We start from the raw sequence: 24,284 nt of genomic DNA on the forward strand, positions 1-24,284 counted from the left end.
GAGCTGGTGTACGGTCGCTCGCTGCGATCTCCGCTTCGCATGCTTCGAGAATCATGGGAAGGCAGGGGCGACGACCCAGTCGTGGTAGAGTACGTGCTTAAGCTCCTCGAACGCTTAAGAAGGGCACAGGAGTTGTCAGGTGAAGCAATGGCAGAGGCCCAGCAGAGGGCCAAGGTTTATTATGATCGGACAGCCAGGGCCCGTCGTTTTGAGGTGGGCGATGAGGTCATGATATTGCGCACATCGCTAAAGAACAAACTCGACGTGCAGTGGGAGGGCCCAGCACGGATTGTTCAAAAACTGTCGGACGTTAACTACGTGGTGAGTCTGCCAGGAAAGCGGAAAGCACAGCAAGTTTACCACTGTAATCTGCTCAAACCCTATAAGCAGCGGGAAGCAGTGGTGTGCATGATGGTAAACGTTCCCGAAGAGCTTCCGGTCGAGCTTCCGGGACTAGGCTCAGTGACGAACAGGAAAGACACCGATCAAGTCATTAGTGACTTAATAAGTAAAGCATCGCTGTCGCCTGAGCAGAAAACCGAACTACACCAGCTCTTACAAGAGTTTCAAGGTCTGTTCTCTGAGAGGCCTGGTAGGACTTCTGTCCTTACTCATGACATAGAACTTACCTCCCCAGAGCCAGTACGATCCAAGGCGTACCGGGTGTCACCCCGCCAGAGCGATATTATGGAGGCTGAGGTAAAGAAAATGCTACAGCTCGGTGTTATTGAAGCAGGTGAGAGTGATTATACCTCCCCTTTGATTTTAGTTGAGGTACCGGGCAAGGAACCTCGTCCTTGCGTCGACTACCGCAGGCTTAATTCCATCACTAAGGATCAAATTTATCCGATCCCTAACATCGAGGAGCGCCTTGAGAGAGTGAGTAGCGCTCAGTTTATTTCCACCCTAGATCTTGTCAGGGGTTATTGGCAGGTTCCACTTACAGAAGAGGCTAGTAGGTATGCGGCATTCATTTCACCAATGGGGACATTCCGTCCTAAAGTTTTGAGTTTTGGTTTGAAGAACGCGCCATACTGCTTTTCAAGCCTCATGGATAAAGTGTTGCGGGGACAGCAAGAATTCGCTTTACCGTATCTAGACGACGTAGCGATATTCTCCGCATCCTGGCCTGAGCATATGGCGCACTTGCGGGCAGTGCTAACCCGCCTGCGCGATGCGGGCTTGACAGTCAAGGCTCCCAAGTGCCAGTTAGCACAGGCCGAGGTTGTCTACCTCGGACACGTGATTGGTCGGGGTCGTCGCCGCCCCTCTGAAATAAAGGTGGCCGCTGTGCGAGACTTCCCGCAACCGCGCACGAAGACCGATATTCGGTCGTTCTTAGGTGTCGCCGGATACTATCAGAGGTACATCCCCAGGTACTCTGATATCGCGGCTCCCCTAACGGATGCTCTAAGAAAGACAGAGCCGCAAACAGTCGTCTGGGATGAGACAAAGGAAAGAGCTTTTAGCGCCCTAAAGAGCGCCCTAACAAGCCAGCCTGTGCTACGATCGCCCGACTACACAAAAGGGTTCGTTGTTCAGTGCGATGCTAGTGAGCGAGGCATGGGCGTTGTACTGTGCCAACGGGAAAATGGAGAAGTAGAACACCCCGTCCTGTATGCTAGTCGTAAGCTGACGAGTCGTGAGCAGGGGTACTGCGCCACCGAGAAAGAGTGTGCGTGTATCGTGTGGGCCGTTCAGAAATTGTCATGTTACCTAGCTGGCTCGAGGTTTATCATTGAGACGGATCACTGCCCTCTCCAATGGCTGCAGACCATCTCTCCCAAAAATGGCCGCCTCCTGCGCTGGAGCCTCGCTTTGCAACAATATTCCTTTGAGGTGCGTTACAAAAGGGGGAGTCTCAACGGTAACGCCGATGGCTTAAGTCGAAGCCCCTAACGTGGGAATCAGCCTCAAAATTGCTTGTTACGGATGTTTTTCTTCCTGAGGCAGGATTTTTAACCTATTGCTTTCGTGTAGTGTTTCAAAGTGATGATGTGCTTTCTAGTGCAATTTTCCGATTTGTGGACGCGTTCTGAGTGCTGCTAAACTACTGTAAGGAACTAGGCAGCAGTATAAAAGGGGAAAGAGCCTGGCAGGGCTTAGTGAGGGTTGTGCCGTGCTTGCTGACTGAGCGGTTGACTTTCGGCGTAGTTCTAACGCTTGCCGGAAACGAGAACAAAAATGTCAACTCTCCCGAAGTCACTTTGCAGTGTCCTGTGTGCACCTGAACGTGAGAACGAGGCCTTCTCTGTGCGCTGCGCTCAAGAAACGACAAAGGACGCCCGACTTCGGTTATGAGCATCATCGAGCGACATCCCTCCGGACAGCGGATGCAGTCCCCTGTCCATCGGGATCTCCTTCCCCCGGCGGGGCGGTCTGTTACGTTTCGCCTACAACGCGCGGTAATGCCGGCGCGGATGCAAGGGACGCCGGGGCTTCGTTCAAAGCGGCGGACATTTTGGCCCGTTCGACGCCGCCGCAACGCCTCCCCGCCAAGCGTGTCCAGGCGTGTTTCAGTGCCACGTGTCTTCGTGCGTGCGTGTGTGTGTGTGTGCCCACGCTTGTCAAAGCGCGGCAGCCGGGGAGCGGAGCTCCCCAAGTGAGGTGCCAGGAGGTCTGTCCGTCGGCGGGTTGGCGATGCGTCACTACACTCGGTTCAGCATGTCTCTCGGCTCGACCGTGCGCGCCGTCGTGGGCTCATGCTCCGCCGTCGCGTGGGCTCATCCCGTGACCTTCCTTCTGACCCGCGACGCCGAGAGTATAAGAGCAGCTGCCCCCGGACGCCAGGAGAGAGGCTCCGATTTGTACTGTTGAGTTACGTGCTCTCCCGTCTCTCCACTTCGGTCGAACTGACCGGCCGCTCTTTTGCTATGTTAGAATAAACAAGTTGTTCTGTTACCAGTCTTCTCATGCTTTGCCGGGACCTTCGGATGCTTCCAGTGCCCCAGGCCGCCAGGCCACCGCTACCCTTGGGGCTTGCGACCCATTGGCAATAACGGGCGTCAGCACCGAGACCCCAACAACTCGTGCCAGCGGTGCGATTACAACAAGGTGCTTAGCGACTCTCAATATTAGGGCACATAATAAAAGCTTTCTTTAAAAGGAAAGTCAGCCACCACTGGAACTTAGCGTTTTAATTTTTTTATGTGGAGTGTGATGGCCACCTAATGCACATGTCACTCAGTACCCACCTGCCCGAACTAAGTGTCATTCATGCGGCTCGTCGGAGCGCATATTGGTGGGGTTGAAACCTCATTATGGCCATCAGCATAGTTTAATAATCCATTGAAAGTGTTGCATTTGTAGATATGTGATCGGGGCGGTGGCGTGGAGCAGAGGTAGAACACCTGGCCTCTAATCTGAAGGTCGTAAGCTCGAATCCAGTACACTACACTTTCAGGCTTAGAGTGCCGCCTGGCACCGGCAAAAGAATGCCTAAAGCCAGTGGGTCTATATTAGTCCAAGTTCCACCAAACCTAAGGTTCAACAAAAACACCTCCTAACCAGAACAGGAATTGACCTCCCTGCTGCAGTATTCGGCCACTACTTCCCTCATGACCCCTGCAATCAACCCGTGGCCCCGAGTCCCCAGCAGCAGCCGAGCACCAACCAAAGCGGTGGTCAGACCTGCGACGCTGCAGAGGGCGCTAAGAATCTCTGCATCCGGAGAAGCCGCCACTAGAAACTGAACCTGGCAATGTTTAACACACGAACCCTCTCGAGTGAAGCTAGCTTAGCAATACCTCTGCAGGAATTAGTGGACATTGCGTGGGATATCATTGGCCTTAATGAGGTTAGAAGAACTGGTAATGCTTGCACAGTGCTGACTAACGGCCACGTCCTCTGCTACGGAGGACATCCATATCATAGACAATACGGGGCAGGACACCTAATCCATAAGGACATTGCGGGCAACATCGACGAATTCAACAGCGTTAATGAGAAGGTAGCAGTAGGCGTAATAAATCTGAATAGGAGGTATAGAATAAAGGTATCACAAGCCTATGCTCCAGTCTCCAGTCACGATGAAGAAGAAAGAGAATAGCTTTAGGAAGATGCTGAATTAGCGATGAGAAAAGTGCAAACTCAGTATACTGTAGTCATAGGCGATTTCAAATTCAAAAGTGGGGAAAAAGCAGGCTAGTGAACAAGCATTTTACAATTACGGCATCGATTCTAGGAACGCTAGAGGAGAGACGTCGGTATAATTCGCGGAAAGAAATAAGCTCCGAATAAGGAATACCTTATTCCTTATTCTTATTCCTTATATTCCTTATTCCTTAGCAACAAGAAGTGGACTTGCAAAAGCCCTTATGGAGAAACAAGAAATGAAATAGATTTCATACTCTCTGCCGATCCCAGCATAGTGCAGGATGTAGAAGTGTTAGACAGGGTGAAGTGCAGCGATCATAGGTTAAGAAAGTCAACGATTACCCTCAATATGAAGGCAGAAAGAGTAAAGTTACGCAAGAGGAAACAGGCCAACCTATACGCGGTAAGGGAAAAAGCAGGCCGAGTTAGGCTGGTACTTGCAGACAAATATGCAGCTTTAGAGCAGAGAGATGAAGATGGCATAGAGATGCTGAATAAAAACGTAGCTGAGGTGGTTTCTGCAGCAGCAGTTGAAGTGGGAGTTAAGAAACCAAGGCAACCAGTAGGTAAGTTCTCCCAAGCAACAAAGGACCTAATAAAGAAACGACAAAGCTTGAAAGTGGCCAACTCAAGAGATGAGATAGAATTCGCAGAACTGTCAAAACTAATCTACAAGTAGAAAGTAAGGATTATTCGAAATTATAACGTGAGAAAGAGTGAGGAAGCAGTAAAAAAATGGACGCAGCCTGAAATCAGTGAGAAGAAAACTTGGTCAAGGACAAGCGAAAATGTATGCACTAAAAGATAAGCAGGTTAATATCACCAGCAATTTAGAATATATAGTAAAGGTAGCAAAAGAATTCTATACTGACCTGTACAGTACCCAGCGCAGCCACGCTACCTACATTCGAACTAGAATGAACAGGATACAGAGGCTCTTTCTATAACTAACAGTAAAGTTAGAAGGCCCTTGCAAGACATGACCAGGGGAAAAGCGGCCTGTGAAGATGGAATAACAGTCGATTTAATCATAGATGGAGGATATATGATGTTCGGAAATTTTGCGGCCATTGATACGCAATGCCTCACGCACGACTTCAAGTGTACCCTGGAACTAGAATAATGCCAAAATTATCCTAATCTACAAGAAAAGAGACGTACAAGAATTGAGAAACTATAGGCGCATCAGCTTGCTTTCAGTATTGCGTAAAATATTCACCAAGATAATTTCCATTGGTATAAGTACAACACTTGACTTAAGTCAGCCAAGAGAACAGGCTGGCTTCAGGAAGGGATATTCTACAATGGATCGCATCCGTTCCGTGTCACGAATTAGGTAACTGAGAAATCTGCAGCGTACAATCAGCCACTCTATAATGGCTGTCAGATTATGAAAATACATTTCATTAAGTAGAGATAAAATGAGTCATAGAGGCATTATGTAATTAAGGTGTACAGGAGTCATACGTGAATATCTTGGGAAATATCTACAAACATTCCACAGCTAGCTTGGTTCTCCACAAGAAAAACAGAAAGTTGCCTATCAAGAAAGAAGTTAGGCAAAAAGACACAGTCTACCTCATGCTATTCGCTGCATGCTTGGAAGACGTATTCAAGGTATTAAACTGGGAAGGCTTAGGAGTAAGAATCAACAGCGAATATCTCAGCAGCCTTTGGTTTGCAGATGGTATTGTCCTGTTCAGCAACACTGGGGACGAATTACACCAAATGATACAGGATATCAACAGAGAAAGTGTAAGAGTGGGCTTATAGATTAATATGCTGACGGCAAATATAATGTTTAACAGCTTGGCACGGGTACAAGAGTTCAGAAACAGCAATTAGCCTCTAGAGCCTGTGAAGGAGTACGCTTATCTAGGTCAATTACTCACAGAGGACCCTGGCCATGCGAAGGAAATTTACAGAAGAATAAAAATGGGTTGGAGCGCATACGGCAGGCATTGCCAGGCCCTGAGTGGGAGCTTACTACTATCACTGAAAAGGAAAGTGTACAATCACTGAATCTTACCGGTACTAACATATGGGGCAAGCACTTGGAGCATGACAAAGAAGTTCAAGAAGTTGAGGGCTACGCAAAGAACGATGGAACGAAAAATATTAGGCGTAACGTTAAGAGATAGGAAAAGAGCGGTGTGGATCAGAGAGAAAACAGAGATAGCCGCTATTCTAATGGGCATAACATTGACATTGACAGGCCACCTAATGCGTAGGATGGATAACCGATGGACCATTAGAGTTAGAGAATGGGTGCCAAGCGAAGGGAAGCGCAGTCGAGGATGGCAGAAAACTAGGTGGCGTGATAAAATTAGGAAATTTTGAGGTCCAAGTTTTAATCGCTTGGAGCAGGACAGGAGTAATTGGAGATCGCAGGGAGAGGCCTTCGTCCTGCAGTAGAGATAAAATACCATGACCATAACGATAACGATGATGATGATGATGATATCTCTTTGTGTGCAGCAGTCAGCTTTATCCATGCTTTCAATTCAGTCGTATGGCGAGATCCACTGAAATTTCACCTTGAATCCCTTGCTCCTAAGTTCTTTAAGCAGCGCCAAAGATTATATTGTAAACTGCTTGCCAGTCAACTCACGATAAAATTGTTGTAGCGTTCACTTTAAGCCCGTGAGTATGACAACGGTCGTGTGCAGAATAGACCCTTTGTTTTCACAAAGAGGCGGGGATTACAGCAATTTCAACTGTTGCAGACGAGACTAAAAGCTCGAACTGACCAGACCATGACACATCAAGAAAAGTATGCCGAATCCTGCTGCGCAGCTATGTTTTCCACCGAGGCCGACGCCTCTGTGAATACTTGCATGTGGCTTTGAAACGCTGTGCTCAAGAATCTTTACTTCGGCAGTTGGAATGGCACGTTTCACCGGTAGCTGTAGTATACTGACCTGCAGCTAAAAGCTTCAAAAGACCATGTGAGTCCAGACTACTCCGCTCAGACCACTCAAACTCTAACAATGGGAAGGTGTTCAGTGCCACGTGAAAAAAGAAACAAGTTCTTGCGCGCGAATGGCAGAATTGAACCGAATTGTATTCTGGGGTTTTACGTGCCAAAACCACAATTTGATTATGAGGCGCGCGCCGTAGTGGGAGAGTCCGAATTAATTTTTACCACCAGGGATCTTTGAGGTGCCTTAAATGCATGAGACACGTACATTTTTGCATTTCGCCCCCATCGAAATGCGGTCGCCGCGGCCGGGATTTGATCATGCGACCTTATGCTTAGCAGCGCACTACCCAAGCCGCTAAGCCAACGCAGCCGTCTCGAATGGCACAAAAAGGTCTTGCCGGTAGCGGGATCGCCAAGCCGTAATTGTAAATAACAAGGCTCGGAAGGACAATCGATGGAGCGTAAGACACTAAGCTTCGTTTGTAAGCAGCTTGTTTGAAGCCGTTTGAAGAACACTCATTGCCGAGCGAAGTGCCCTTCTGTGTACACTGCCTCCAAAGGCTCGAATCGACGTCGTGGTGGTGATATCAGCGACAGCTAATATTTAGATCCATCATGAACATGGGATGGTTTTCCCTGCCTACATATACCATGCAACGAAGTGCGTTGAACCTTTGCACAGATGAAGCCATGACACCTTAAGCCACACATCGCAAAGTAGCTTTTCTCAGTGACCACACCCAGGAATCTAACACGAGTTGCTTGCTGAATCTGACGACCTCGTCTACTCCACTTGCGTTTACTCTACAGGAAAAACATGAGAACTGATAACAAAGGTAAGGGCTACCACGACGGAGCGCCCAATCAATAACTTCCTAGTGGCGACGCCGATACACAAACGCGGGATACATTTTGATGTGCTTAACACACCTTCACCTATGCTGAACAAAGGTGGTGGCTGCATCGTGGTTACAGGCAGTGTTTGCCTGGTAGTGAGTGCCGGCAATTGCCTCGCTTCAGCTTTGATGCCTAGAACGTAAAGCGCGGTGCCATTCACCGTCACGTAAAAAAAGCCGAGAAGGCGCGATACCTGTTTCCGCATTACGGCCGCACCTCCGAGAACACAAGATCTAGTGAATACGCAAGAATTTTTTCTTTTCTACAACTGCTCGTATAGCCTCTTCCATTCTACATTGAACGATCGCCAGTACCAGCTGCAATGCTATGCGTCACCCACTTCATTTTGGAGAGCGAGTATTTAGCGCACTTAGTACTGAACGCCCACGCTGGGGTAAAACGTGACTCTTCCCGGACTCTCTATACAGTATCGTGGCTTCATCGCAGCTGCAGTGGCGTAGCAAAGGGGGGGGGGGGGGGGGGGGGGGTTGCGTGGGCCTTGGGTGCAAGGGGCCAGTGGGGAGGGAGGGGTGTCATATACGTCTAAAGACACCCGGAAATTGTCGATATCCTCGCCTTCCTCGACTACACCCGGGGGGCCGGGGGAGGAGGGGGGTGACAGAAGACCTATGGGCCCCGGGTGCCAGACGACCTAGCTACGCCACTGCGCGGCTGCCTTTACATGTCATATGGCTCTTAAAAACGAATCAAGAGAAAGTGAGAATAGCCGCGAATTGTCTCCTTAGAGAGCCGGTCAACATTTTCCACCTTGATTGTGGAGCCTTTGACAGCACGTCGCTAGCTCTTCAGTTCACCTGCGCTTCCGTCGCCGAAAATGCCTAAGTGACAAAATACACAATAAAATGTGTTGATTAAACACTTTCCTCTGAGCAACTAGCTCCTTAAAAACCACCAGCGACTGCCGACAAAACTTGTTGGTTGGAAGAGATAATTGCTTGAGGCCGACTTTTTAATCCGTAAGGGTAACTTTCCGAGGCCAAACTTAGCAGATCGCTGCAGTCATGATGGCGTGCGCTGGATAGTTGCTCTAGCGCACGCCTGGCACACGTTTGAATACACAAACCATTTGTGATGTCGAAACTGCAGTGTTCCTCAAATATTGACGCCATAACATATCTTTAGTTCATTGCGAGACCAGTTAGCAAATAAATGACGGGACTGTGTGGCACTGAGTGATATAACACAATAAGCGGCGATGCTTGCTCCGGCGTCTGGAATGACCGGTCCGCAGGTATAGACTTGCAGGTGGCTTTTTGAAGCGCTTCACAGTGGTGTGACACCCAAAAATTGGCCTCCTCAAAGCGATCAGAGCACTTCAGATGGATCGAAGGAATGCCGCGATCACAAATGGCATCATGACATCTGCGTAGAGCCTCGGTATTATTGCAAATAACATGCAATAGCAGCATGGAAATGAGATCTATGACTGTTGTACAGTGTTAGGACAAACACGTTCCCAGGGGCGAAGAACTTAAGTCAAAAAATGATTTAGAAGCCACAAGGCCTAGTAAGAAAGAATTAATTTCATGTGCACTCAACTTTTTGAAGCTAGTTGGGGGACGCCCAGAGAAAACCTGAAGCCATTTCTGTGTACAAATTGCCAGCTTTAATACTGCTCTTCAATAGACGCATCAACGACAGTGGCCAAAAGATCCCAGGATCCGATGGTCATGAGCACAGTGTGTACATCAAGCATTAACTTCGCATGGTTCTCCCAGCTCACACTTGCCACGCGTTTGAGGGCGTGAAAGAGTTATGATGATACTGCAGTAGCGTTGTCCACAAACCTGCGCCAAGAACGCCGACTTTCAAGGATGACGACCGCACTATGAACACGGTTGGCACGTCAAGGCGGTTGGTCTCTTGCGTTCAGCTGCAATCTCGTTGCCTTTTGTTGCACTTTCGAAAATAGTATAAAACTTGATTTTACTATCGAAATTGTGCATGCCAGAACTGACAACTTGGCCTGAATCACAGAAACTGCTGCTTCAGCTAAGGGTGCCCGCCGTTTGTGTAGATAGAATGATATCCAAATACAAATATAATCAGCATGAATCGACAATTTGAATGATATATGGCCAAAGTCGACTGATTTCAGTGAACCAGCCTAGCCGATATTAAACAAGGGAGATAATACATACACACTCCGGTATCACAAGGCGCCCCGAGTTGTGGGCAAAATGCAAAGCGTGGCCAGTAACTCCCGTACGTTAGTGAGCTTACTGACCGTACTGCACTGCTGCAGGCAGTCACACAATTTAGAAATGCCTGCGAAAATGGCAACGTTAGAAAAACCATGCTATTTACTGCCCATGAAGACGGACGGACGGATGGACGGACGGATGGATGGATGGACGGACGGACGGACGGATGGTACGGAGTTTTGCTTTGTGTTCAACGAACCACCACTTCCACCTGGTACAGATGAGGGATGGATGGATGGATGGATGGATGGATGGATGGATGGATGGATGGATGGATGGATGGATGGATGGATGGATGGATGGATGGAGGACACTACTGTAGTGAAGCGAACAGACCAATCATACTTCAAAGAGGGAATGTGAAAAGCAGCTGCACTAGATCCTTTGACCTTGTCCACAGAGCCATCAGTAAAGATTTGAAGATGACGTGCATATTCAGACTCAAGATGTTCCAGTACCAGCGAACGCGTTGCCGCCAGAGGAGAATTCCGCTTAGCGCGTACGTGAGGAATTGTCAACGAACAATCGAGGCTCGCGAATGACCAAGGTGGTTTCAACCTCTTAGTTCGACCTCTAGCGTCAAGACCCAGGTAACCAAGAGTATTTAGCGCCAAGTACGCTCGGGACTCAGATCTCTTTCGAAGGCGCTGTAGAAGGACTCGGCCGGCTGCCGTCTGTTTGAGGCGGCCAATTTGCATCAATAACCTTTGTGAAGCGACTAGGCTAAGAGGTCTCGATAGAGATTCACAAAGTACTGCTTTGTTAGGAGCAGTCTGCGGAGCGCCAAGAGCCCTTCTCAGGCCCGTTCTGTGCAGAACCTCAAGTCGTTCCAGCTGTGATATCGATGGGGAAATTAAAGGGAGCTGATACATTATCCGACTCGTCACTAGTGCATCGTGCAACCTGATCATTGAGGAAGGGTGATTTCCCTATTGCTCACTTGCAACTCTACGGATCACATTGAGACGCGAAGATATCGATGTCACAACCGAGTCCACAGCTCGTCGCCACTGTAGACGGTAGTCAATAATGACACCCAAAAAGCGCTTGTGTTTCAATTGTCGAAGGCAAGATTGATCAAGGTCTATCTTCAGCCGCGCATACCTTCTTCCTCTACCTGGAAACATGATGAAGCCGGATTTTTCCACCGAGAGAGTCAACCCAACACCTTGAAGGTAATTTTGAACTAAAAGTAATGCCTGTCGAGCTATCAGAGCTAAACGCTTGTGTTGATATCCGGTTAACCAAAGGCAAATGTCGTCCGCGTATATCGACATATGGACATGCCTGCAATGTTTTTTCACTTCAGCGGGAAGACCAGCCATTACAACGTTAAAGAGCGTTGGGGAAAGAACACTTCCCTGAGGTACACCTCGTGATACTGCTCTTTCGGTGCTTGTGGTACTTCCTAACCACACTTGAATTTTACGATCACTGATAAATGAGTGAATGAATCGCAGAAGATAGCCCTGTACGCCCATGGCCTGCAAACTATTTAGTATTGAGCTCTGAAGGACGCTATCATAAGCCTTTGATACGTCTAGGAAAATAACTAGTGTTGAAAGACCGAAAGCTCTATGATGTTCAATATGGCTTATCAAGTCCAAGACGCTATCTTGCGCGCTTAAACCTGTTCGGAATCCAGTCATGCATGTTGGTAGAGCCCTTCTATCTTCGAGCCACCAAGATAAACGCTTACTTGCCAGCTTCTCCATGAGCTTAGCCACGCACGACGTCAGTGATACAGGACGATACGAGGCCAAGTCTGTCATTTCTTTGCCGGGCATCAGCACTGGGACAACACAAGCCACCTTCCATGAAGGAGGAACGTCGCCAGTCTCCCACACTCGATTGAGATAGCTTAGGAGCATCTTCCGGTGTTCCAGAGGTAGGTTCTGCATCATCTGATTGGTAATGCCGTCAGGACCTGGTGCACATCGACGCCGCAGGCTGCTGAGTGCTGTCTGTAGCTCTCGAAGTGTAAACGGGGCGTCCATCACAGACGTAGATGTTGCAGGCGGAGCGCAGGGATGAATTCCTGAACTTGCACTTACAAATACACCTGCAAATTCCTCTGCCAAGCACACGAGAGGTTTCTGCTTGCGCAGTGCAAGCGCCTCGAAAGGTTTACTAGTACGAGAATCACCAGCAAGACTGCCAATGACTCGCCAAATTCTCGTCATCGGTGAGAAAACCGTCAAGCTAGCGCAGAAGGACGCCCACTGCGACCTACAGAGCTTGTTCGTATGGCGTCGAATGGCAGAGTTAAGCCTATTGAAGGTCGTCTTCAAGGATCTGTCGTCCTTCTTCCGCATCAGTTGTCGCTCCGCCCTTCTGCGCGCTGCGCAAAGGTTCCTGAGTTTTAAATCTGGAGTCGGAAAATGATTAGGCAACTTGATCGCTGTGGTAGCAGCCATCTTACCAGAAATCATTTTGTCAATCACATCACCAGAAACATACGCAAGTTTCTCCCTGTATTTGTCCCAATTAACAACATGGCTAATTTTAGAGTCGCGCATGTGGAAGTCGGCAGTAAACACAAAAATTGGATAGTGATCACTTCCCATGCGGTCAGCTGCAGTTGACCACTTCACGCGGACGTCAGATGAATGCAAGGTTAGGTCTATAGATGTGGCTGAGGCTGGAGGCCGGAAGGAAGTGGGACTTCCGTCATTGGCCACGCACAAGTCCAAACTATCGATAACTTCTACAAGTTTGCGTCCGCGGGAATCTGTGTTCCTGTCACCCCAGAGAGAGTGATGGGCGTTGAAGTCCCCGCAGATAATTCGGGGCGCTGGACAACGGTCACAAAGCTGCTGCAGAAACAAGTCCATTGCTACCTTCTTCCGCGGAGACACGTATACGGATGCAACAGAAAGAGTTCGGAAGCCAAGACGTATCCTCACAGCCGCTACCTCAATACTATCGGTGCAAAGCTCGGAGACGTTTAAAGCCACATGAGGAATCTCTCTTCGTATGTAAAGGGCGGCACTTCCCGCGGGAAATGACTTTATGCTGCAATTCTTATGGGCGACATATCCAGTCAGAGATCTCCCGCTTGGTAGGCCAGCCTCAGAGAGGGCCAATACTGGAACACACGTATCTTTCAGAAATAATTTAAGTTCTGCTAATCGACTTATAATCCCAGCGCAGTTCCATTGCATAATAAACGGCACTTTTCGAGAATTTTTAGTTGCACGAGGTTGAAGAAGACTAGCCATATTATAAGGTAAAGGTCGCTGCGAAGGTGGTAATCATTGACTCAAAGGAAAGAACGAGCTGTAGAAAGTTCTTTAAGGCGCCAGTCTGCATTGCCTGAACATATGAACGCAGGACTTCAAACAAAACTCGCAGAAGGTCGGACAGGTCCTGATTTTTGAGCTCCTTATTTTGCTGTACGCACTGCCTCACAACTTCAACAAAAGTTGCGGACTGGGACCCACTCTTTTCCATTGCAGCTGGTTTCTTCATCCCTTTTGAGGCGAGGGAATGTCCTCCATGTTGTCGAGTCTGGCTGTGATCTGGTCGCTGAGGAACTTGGACACTTTTTGCTGCAGCAGATCGAACAACCGACTCACCCACAGATGATTTTGCCGTCTTGCTAGGCTCAGGTCGCTCACTGACGTTGCTTGTTACCATGCGACGAACTTACACGGAAGGGGCAGCAACCGAAACTCGCCGGATGGTCACCACCACAATTAGCGCAAGCAAAATCTGCCTTGCAGGCTTTGTAATCGTGGGCGCCACCGCATCGTTTGCAACGTTGATCTTTGATGCAAACTTTGGCTACATGCCCAAAGCGTTGGCACCTAAAGCATCGGGGAGGAGGTTCAACGAATTCTTTGACTGCATGCTTGGTAAAACCGAGGTCAATTTTTTCGGGGCGCTCGGTGTTGGGAGCAAACGTTATCACAACAGAAATAGTAGGTTTCGCTGCCCATTCTTTTTCTTGAGTCTCCACCCGGCGCATCAGACGTTTCACGTGCAGAACACCTTGCGGTTTCAACTAGTCCAGAAGGTCGCTTTCCGAATACCACACTGGTACTCCCCTAATAACACATGTGTTAGTCATGTAGGAGTGGGGCAGCCGGGCTTTAACTCTTATATCACCAATTTGAGAGCACCGGAGAAGAATGTCAACTTGCTCTTCCGTTGCGATATCTAAATAAAGAGCACCTTGCGTTGTGAAGCGGCTGCGAATCGGGGCAGATCCCAGCAGTACTTTAATGGCTTCGAAGAGCCTGATAGGGTTCCGCTCTCTCAAATCAACACCTTTCTCTGTCGGCAAAACTACCACTGGGACTCCGACCGTTCTTTGCTTGCGATGACTCACCACCTTGAAGCCGTCGTTATCCACTTCCGCCATATAAGCCACTTCCTCGTCAGGGTCGACGATAGTTGTGTCGTCCCCACTGAGCGATGATGACGCACTGGCCTGCTTATCGTCCCTGATGTCTGGCAGCTCCACACCTTGCGACGCCATGGCCGCCTCCGCCACGCTGGCTTCCTTCGGATGGCGCTGTCCCTTTAAAGATGCCGGCGCCGGAGCAGCCGTACCCTTCCCATAGGGACAGTACCGCCTTAAAGATGCGGCCGTCTTCCAAGGATATAAATAACTCACTTAATGAATAGCAAAACCTATGCAAAAATTACAGAGCTGAGGGGACAACAGATCGAACAGCGTCGTCTTCCTCTTCCTCCTCCATGCACATGCTTCTTCTACCTTGTTGTACCGCGCTTTATAAGTGCGTGTTCTAAAACACCCTGATCTCACTCCGAAAAGTAATCAGCTTTCCCTTGAGCTATCATATATTGTTTCTTTCCTGATTTCGTTTTTTCCTCCTAAGTAGTTACGAGGTTCACCGATACAACGCCGCCTTCCAGAATGTAACAACCTCCGTCTAGAGCCAAAGCATGCATAACGGAGTTTTGCTTTGTGTTCAACGAATCACTTCCGCCTGGTACAGACTAACTTCACAAAAACGTTCACTTCAGAGGATGTCACGGATACTAGCCGATACGAAACGACGTTAAAAGCACCTTTGACAGGCTTACGAATTGGTAACGCCCAAGCCATGGCTGCGGGTCGCAGCTCTGCTCCTGATATATCCTTATTAAAACTTAGGAGCTGTTATATTCGCTCTGTGGACCGATTCATTAGCATTAGCAATTGAGATTACAGCCCACAAAAGAACACCGTCATAGACTGCGAAGTGTTATCTCTAACTACCGCAGAATCTAACGTGCATCTTCTGACTACGTAATTGCAGAGTAGCTGGCCAGCGGAATGTACCTCAGGCCGACCTCGCTGTATTTCGTATCATTAAACCTTTCTCTCTTCTGAGGGTGGTGGCGAGAAGCTTATACCTCGAGTAGATCGACCAATCTTGCCTAGCCTATGGAAAGGGCTGGTAAGTGCAGAATGTGTCCTGACACTTCTTTCGCCCTCGTCCGCAACGTGCTACGTGTACTGCTCGTAATGGATCATAAAATAATTATTAAAAAATTGCCACCTTAATGAAACTTCGAATAGTCTGTGCTGCCGGAACCTCTCAGAAAGTGGAATGATTACGCCACCTGTACTATCGATATCAGAGTGAAAAAAGAAAGTGGCACAGAATGCCGCGCATTGGTGTCGTTAGAACTTTTCTTAGAGCCGCGCTGTTCTACCAATGTTATTGAGCTTTGGTCTTGCGTGCTTTGCCACACACGAGCTCTCCCGAAGCCCACTGGTGCTCGAGAGAGCTCTAGCCGCTAACCTAAATGGGTCACCTTGAGCAATGGTTACCATAGCCTTTGTACCCAATGTAGCGGTGCCTTAGACATGTTCATCCTGTATTATCACTAACACATATTGGGGCTGTTTTAACTCTTAGAGATTATGTTACCGGTTGATTTCTGTGTTAACATAAGCAATCTATTGAGGTTCGATCTTTTGCATAACGTTGCGAATCGCCGTGGTTCATATATTTACTGCTCAAACTTATGCAAAACAGTTTTTGCTTGCTGCGTAAAAAAGTTGTGCGTATTACGTTGCTAGCTCTTACACGGGTTTTCAGGTGTGAACGTTGTCAGTTTTGAACTGTCTGATTTATAACTGTTACGTCACTAAAGCGGATCAGCAAGGTTCATCCCTTCGTCCTATGCAAGCATTAATATTTTCTGCCGGCGTTTAGGACATGCCACATCATGATGAATGCTCAGTTCTTGTGTTACTGTAGCATTTTTCCTAGGTTATGAAACAGTCAGCAACTCCTCTGACGGTTAATGCACATCCCGGCATGAAAAAGTAAGGAACAAGAAAAGAAGAGAAAGTGTTGTCTTAATATTACTATCAGTCCTCTTATATATCGATTGCACGATCTTTTTTTGTAATGAAGGGAACAGAAAAATAGAGAACATTCATTTCGAACTTTACTAATGTTTAGTTGACTGCAACACCTTTAGCGAACTAGTCGAATCAATACAAAAAGAAATGATACGCCACGCACGAAACGAAGATTCGTGTTCCTTTCAGCACTATTACGTCATGCACTACCTTCTCGATCACGTTTCCGTTTCTTTGCTTTCCTTTTTTCGTCCCCGCAAGCGAAGCCTCTCCTGAGCACAGGCTCGGCAATACGCGGCACGAGCAAAAGGCACGCGATCACGTTTTCTTGCGCAACGAGAGAGGTGCCGTGCGAGTTCGATACCGCGCACAGCCAATCACTCGAAACAGCGAGTCGACACTCTTGTTTCACAAACCCCGCACCGTGCCAAGGTTCTGGTTATCGAGTCACGGCGTAATCCGGATGGGTTGGGAAGGCTCCGGGCGGCAAGACGCGGGCACGGCAAGGAGGCGGACAGGCCGGACAAGCGGCACGCGCCTGGGAACCACGAGGAAAGCAAGCAAACAGAGAACACCCCAGAGCTAAGAGCAAGAGAGCGAGTGAGAAAGAAAGAAAGAAAGAAAGAAAGAAAGAAAGAAAATCGCAAATCAAAACCAAAACGGGCCCCCGTTTCTTTCTTGCGCACGCCGCGGAGTTTTTCCGGAAAAGGTCACTCGGCCCGGCGGCGAGTGAGGAAGGACAGGCCCCCACGGGGCACACGCTTTCGCGCGGGCTCGCGCAGGGCCTCCCTTCGTCTCGTGCGCGGGTGGCATGCGAGACGCGGCGGGATATCGTGGCGGCCGATTCGGCACTTCACGCCAAGCGCCGCGGGGCCGCCCTCGTCCGGCCCGCTCCCGAGCTGGGCCGCAGGCGGTGACAAAGCGTGCGCTCACGCTGCAGGTGGACGGTAGAATAGCGCACACGGGCGCTAGCTAGGCTGGCAAAGAAAGGAACCGAGGCCCCGAGGCTTGTCTGGCTCCAGCGGCCACACAGCGATGCATCAAGATGCAGCCGTGATCGCTTTGTAACTGTCAGCGAGTAGGCCCCCGGCGCCACTTGTGTGTGAGAAACCTGGGGATAGCTCTGAACTGCAGTGGCGCGCTTGCTACCGCTTGCAGCTGCGCGTGCGAAGGCAGGTGTACAAGGTGAGCTGCTACTCGAGCGTGCCACTGAGCAGTCTGTTGCGCAAATACCGCCTGTCGACGACGAACCCACCTTATAGCCGGAAGAATCTAAACAGTCGCGCGACGGGAAAACTGACAGCGGCCATTCCCTTTCGCACATGTCCTTAGAGGCGCTGAATCAATGGGCCCTACGTCACGTCGGACGCGAACGCCAGAGGAGCCGGCCTCGCGTCCGCAGGAACGCATTTCGAGGCGCGCAGCTCTGGCATGTGCTACTACTCGTAGGAGCTGTCAAAAAAAAAAAAAAAGAAGCAGTGAAGTCGCTGAAGCCTGCAAGAACGCTATGCGTTTTGATAGAGGGTAACGTTAAAAGAGACGCTATAATACTCCAACCGAAAAAAAAGGTTAACGTGTTCAATGTTATCACTATAAGATTTGCTGACTATTTGCGAGAACACTAGGACGGTTCGCACGCCGCCGATTCGTAGTGACACTTAACCCATTAAGGCCCAAGAACAATCGACAAGTTACACTTCGTTGATTTTTCGTGTCAGACGATCTTTTCACACTGTAAATACATTGTGAAAGTTTTTTGAGTGGCGCTTTATGCTTTGAAACGCTACGATAGCGTACTTCATAATGTACGCTGGGCCTTTATGGGAGCAAAACCTGATGTAGGTCATGAAATGTAAAGGCTATATCTCGGAGCTTCCAAAAACAAAAAGGCTTCTAGCGAAGAGTCAAAATAAATTTCACCATCCTGCATATCGTTCTGGTTGCAAAACGAGCATTTTAGTGAGAAATATTGTTTATTATGGAGGTGTTTTTACTTATCAAGTGTGTAACATGACTTCTTCAACTAACAAGAAAGAGTTTTGCTGCTGCTTTCAGAGGCGCGTGCAACGCAAATATATTATTGACGCAGATCTAGACATGATACTTGGCGATGAATACAGGCATTCAAAATTAAGGCATTCAGCATTTGGTTCAGTGGTAATTGAAACATTCAAGAGACTAGTGACATCTCCTCCAATGACAGTCGGTTTTTGCATTGCAATCCTTTTGTATGATTGCTAGGTGTCATTTCAAGAGATGGAGTCTACGTCTGGTTCACCAATAGGCTGTTTCACATGGCGCGATTTTCAGTAAGCGACACAGCCGATTCCGTCGATCAGCGACCGCCGCGACGTCGTGGGCCCTCCGCGACGGGATTCCAACAAGTTGGTCGCGCCGTCGCTCAGTCGCAGCGATCGGCGCGATGTGGGAGGGGCAATGTGCGTTTCACCGCGCGTTGGTAGCTCTGTGGAGCAATGTCGCGCATCAGTTCTAGCTATGTTTAGGGCGTACCCACCAGCGTTTGCGGCTTAGGAGCTTCATACATTTTTTAGAGCGCAGCTCTTTGGCGTCCGTTCCTGGGTTTCGCGTCGTCGTCGGCGTTGTCGTCGGCCTCGTAACCAGCTCCGCCCCCCTTTCATCCCCCCAGCGCTAGCAGCGACCGACTGATACCGCTGGATGCCGCTGACGCCGCTAGAGAGTCAAGATAACGTGACTGCATAGAACACCGTCGCCGCCATGCAGAAAGAGGAGGAAAGGGTCCCCCCCCCCCTGTTCTTGTGTGGCGGATAGGGTGCTCTTCAGTTGCCGACGCGCCGGTTATTTCACGTAGGCCCCGGCACGTCGACGAATACGTGACCACCTTCCCACGGCTAGACCTGGTTCTTAGCGCTGCGGAAGCGAGGGTATCATATTGTTTGTGTCGGCATCGGCGGCGTTGTCCCTGAAACCAACTCCGCAGCTGGGGTTGACTCACTATCGGCGTCAGCGGCATCAGTCAGTCGCTGCTATCTCTTCCCTCCTCCCTTTATCGTGTTGTCCGCTTGCTGCGCGCGCTTCTGCCCCCATCGTTTGCCGCTGGGTGTACACGCCGCCCCCCTCCCCCCTCTTCCTGCGAGTCTCCGGTTGTCAAAGCGCCGGCTCGAACTTAATTCCTTTCTTCGCTCCTCCTCCAATGCAACCCCTGTGCGGTGGCAATCAGAGAGCCAGATCGGTGGCGGCGGATCTGTATATGTGCACCGCCCGAGCCGAAATTGCCGCTGCCGTTCGCCCTGTGCGGTGGCAATCGGAGAGCCAGATCGGTGGCGGTGGATCTGTATATGTGCACCGCCCGAGCCGAAATTGCCGCTGCCGTTCGCCACTGCGAAATTATCTGCCAGTTCTTTCTGAGCCATGAGCGAGACGACCGATGGAAGTCCTCCGTCTGCTGCTGCTGCTGCTGCTGCTAAACGAGCTGCCAGAGCAGAGGCCCAGCGCCGTCGCCGTCAGAATCCAGAGGTGCGTGCCGCCGAAGCAAAAGCTTACCGTCGCCGCCGTCGAGATGATCCAGGAGTACGCGTCGCCGAAGCAGAGGCTAAGCGCCGCCGCCGAGAAGACCCTGCCGTTCGCGCCGCCGAAGCGGAGGCTCATCGCCGCCGTCGAGAGCAACCAGCAGTAAGCGAGGCTGAAGCAGAAGCTCATCGCCGCCGCTATCTACTTGCGCACACGTCTCTCTGCAATACCAGTCGAAATGTTTGGCACGTCACATGAAGTTGGCGAACTGTGCGCCGCAAAGTTGCCCAACGGCTTGCTGGTAGTAGCTGCCTACTTCGCCCCTACCGCACTCACGAAAGACGTCGTGCACTTCCTGCAACTCGCATTAACCGTCCATCGATCCACACCGATGTTAGTAGTGGGGGACTTTAATGTTGACATAAAGACAAACAGCAATTTCCTAACACTTATGCGGGAGAACATCCCGTTCCTCTCGCTCGTAACGCGTCCCACGGCTGTGACAACCTCGCGAGGCACTTGTATAGATCTCGTCTTTGAGAATCAAGCATTGGTGTACCAAGTCGAACATATATCAGTCTATTTCTCCGACCACAAAGCTTCCTTCATGACTGTCAAGAACTGTTAGTGGAGTCTTTGTTAAAGGAATACGTGTGAAAAATAAAAAAAAAAATTCTGTGATAGCGCATACATGTGTTGCTCGATTTCTTTGCCTCAATCTATCGAAAAGGTGAAACAGCTTATTTGCTGCGCTCAAATTTCGCATTAGGAAGTAACGTAATCGTCGGTAATTTTTTTCTTTCGCTAACACAATTCGTTTGAAAGGAGAAGCTGCATGCTATCCAGATCGGGAGAAGGACGCCACTTCAACATAAGGCACGTACCCACTTGATTGCCGCCGTCGTCAAGCTCTTAATCCCTACAAATCGCGCCAGCTGCTTATATACGTGCACACTCAACAGTAGTTTGTTCTTCGCAAAAGCAAATAATCATCCAGGGAAAAAAGTTGCGGCTTCCATAGTAACAACGAAACTAGAGTACTAAACGGAACCACCCCACCGACGCCGCGCAAGCCGCACGCTCATACTTGCGGTGTTGTGCAGGCCTCACTCACCGTATCTGCAAGCTGTCGTAAAGTCTCAACCCTTTTAAACGTTACAAATGGTGTACCTATTCTATTATCAAATAAAAATAGGAAAATTCGAATATTTGACTAGTTTCCATGTTGTTTTTATTTAACGATGCAGGCATGGATACTTTGTGAGCAAGAGGCAACCTTGCGCATCGCTGCGACGGATATCGCGCTGCCGCAAACGCATGTGAAAGCTGTGAGCGAAAATCGCTCTGCGACGTGCGCGGCAGAACGATTTTTTTCGCCCCAATCACGCCATGTGAAACAGCCTAATCTCGGTTGCCCTACTTTAATTGCATAACTCATCTCGACTAACATAGGAATATACATAGTCCTTGTTGGTTTTCTGTTCCCTCCCAATCATTTTCCAATTTGTAATAAACGATGGATGAATCACCTTTATTGTTAAACATTCTTCATATGATATTTAAATGGTAGCTATTTGTCTAAATTTTCTCTAACAGCGCTCGCTATGTTATTGACTGAGAAGACAAGAGCATCGTCATCTTCCGCAGGCGTTTGGTGTGTTGCGACACCACGTACCCGAACACACAAGGGTTGGACCTTACCGCGTATAACGGTGCGCGGCTTAGCCGTGTCCGGCAAAAAGGAGACCCTGGGGGTTGAGCCATTGCCGGGTGCTCGGACCTTTACGGCCCCTCGGCGGCGGCAACACACTTCTTTGGCTTCGGCTTCACGTAGACGGTACCGCCGGACAGACCCACCCGGGGGAAATGGGTAGTTGCCTTTTCCTGCCTCTCTCTCCCTCCAACCTTCGTTTTTCTCTCACTTTAAATCTTTCCTGTTCTCTCTTTATTTTCCTTTTACTTCCGACTCCACGGGCACCAAAGGTTAACCTTGTGAATTATGTCCAGCCTTGGGTATATATATTCGGTTATAGCGGGGTTGTACCGCTAACGTGCGCAGAACTGAACACTTTCCGTCTTGTGTCGTCCCCTGGTTGGGCTCCGTGGTGGGCGGCGGCCATCCCTGTCTAAAGCTCCATATTACTATTGGCCAGGTCTTTTCCCCCGATTTCCTGATCGCCCTCAGAAACGAGGGCGCACCGAAGATGTTTTTCAATTTCTTGGAAACAAATCGCAAAAATTCCCCCGATTCCATGTCATTCATTCTGACAAACCTTAAAAGACCGTAAGAATGATTTCTCCTTTCCTCGTGTCGAGATGTCCCACTGAAGCTCTTGGCGCAGGCTATAAAGCATCGAAAATGACTAGCGGCAACCTCCTCTTTAAACTTGGTGGTCCGAAACAGCTTGAAAATCTTCCTGAAGTAGTGTCATTCGGGGAAATATTAGTCACAATAATCCCACGCCAAACTATAAACACCAGCCGTGGTGTTGTTTCTGACGATTACCTGATGGAGCCAACAGAAGCTGAACTGTTGGAAGGCTGGAGTGACCAAAACGTGATCAACGTTAAAAGAATTATACTAAGGCGCGACGGCAAGAAGATAAAAACCAAGCATCTAGTACTCACTTTTGGCTCAAGCATCCTGCCTAAGACACTCAAGGCCGGCTATGCAAATTAAGCTACGGGTCAGGCCGTATGTTCCAAATCCTCTCCGCTGCTTCAAATGCCAGCGTTTCGGCCACAGTTCCCAGAACTGCCGAGGCCGGCAGACATGTGCAAAATGTAGTTCCGGTGACCATGCCTCTGAAACATGCGAAAACGCTCCACACTGCGTGAACTGCGATGGCGTGCATGCCGCATACTCGCGGTAATGCCCGTCTTGGAAGAAAGAACAAGAAATGGTCATAATCACAGTAAAAGAAAGCAGCGTTTAAAGACGCTCGTAGGCGAGTGGCATACCTGCCAACGAACAGCTTTGCCGAAGTGGTGCGTCAGGGGGCGGCGTCACAACGGTTCCCGGCGGCTGTCCGACCCACACGCAGTGAGCCGGTGGTGACGCCATCTGCCCCGTTGGCGGCTGCAGCTAGTGCTTCTCCACCACCCCTAGCAGAAGGGGCGGGCCATAGACCTCTTGGCTGGTGGCCTCAAAGGTCTATTCCAAAGTGTTGAGACCTTCAGGTCAAACACAGCGCTCGGAAGAGGGAACAAAGAACAGAAATTCCTAGGTGTTACACTTGACTCCGGCCTTACTTACATTCCACACATAAAATGCCATAAAGCAAAATGTCTAAAAACAATGAACTTACATAAAATAATATCCCACACAACCTGGGGTAGCGACAGGAAGTGTTTATTGAATGTTTACAGGCGCCTAATTTAGTCAAGATTGGACTATGGTGCTGTGGTATATCACTTTGCCGCCCCGAGCGCGCTAAATATCCTAGATCCCGTCCACCATCTGGGTATCCGCCTGGCCACTGGAGCATTTAGAACAAGCCCTGTTGAAAGTCAATACGTAGAGTCAGATGAGTGGACCCTTTATTTTCAAAGAACATACATCAGCTTCACCTATTTTCTCAAAATGCACTCTTATCAGGAACATCCGTGTTCCACAACCGTTAATGATTTGACGTGTGCAACCCTTTTTCGTAATAGACCCTGTATGAGACAACCTTTCTCATTTCGTGTGAGAGAAGTTAGCGAAGAAACGGATGTCCCAATCGTTGAACACCGCCTAATGTCTCCAGCTAAGCTATTACCGCCCTGGGAGTGGCAGGTGATAGAATGTGATGTATCCTTTGTAAAGCTCAAAAAGCACGCTCCTGAGCACGAAATAGCTATGCATTTCCGTGACCTTCAATCGAAGTACTCCTGCCCCTAATTCTACACAGACGCGTCAGAATCACACGCTGGCGTATCTTACGCTGCTGTTGGTCCCTCTTTTTCTAAATCTGATGTATTGAACCTCCTAACAAGTATCTTCACTGCAGAAGCCTATGCAGTACTGTCTCCGGTAAAACATATAAAGAAATTAAAACTTGACCGACCAATCACATTTACAGACTCGTTAAGTCTTGTAAAAGCGGTAATGCCTTTTGATAAAGCATAAAAATTCTGTATTTATAGACCTTTACTCGCTCTTCTGAAAAATTTATCAAATAGACATGTAGTAATATGCTGGATACCTGGCCACAGAGGAATCGAGGGTAATGTGCCTGCCGACGAAATCGCCAAATCAACAGTATCGCAGAGTATTCGTTCTGCTGCTGTCCCTGCCACAGACTTGAAGCCTTTCCTAAGAAACAAACTGCGAAACCACTGGAAA

The sequence above is a fragment of the Dermacentor andersoni genome, chromosome 5 (assembly GCF_023375885.2).
Source record: "Dermacentor andersoni chromosome 5, qqDerAnde1_hic_scaffold, whole genome shotgun sequence".
NCBI classification, from domain to species: domain Eukaryota; kingdom Metazoa; phylum Arthropoda; class Arachnida; order Ixodida; family Ixodidae; genus Dermacentor; species Dermacentor andersoni.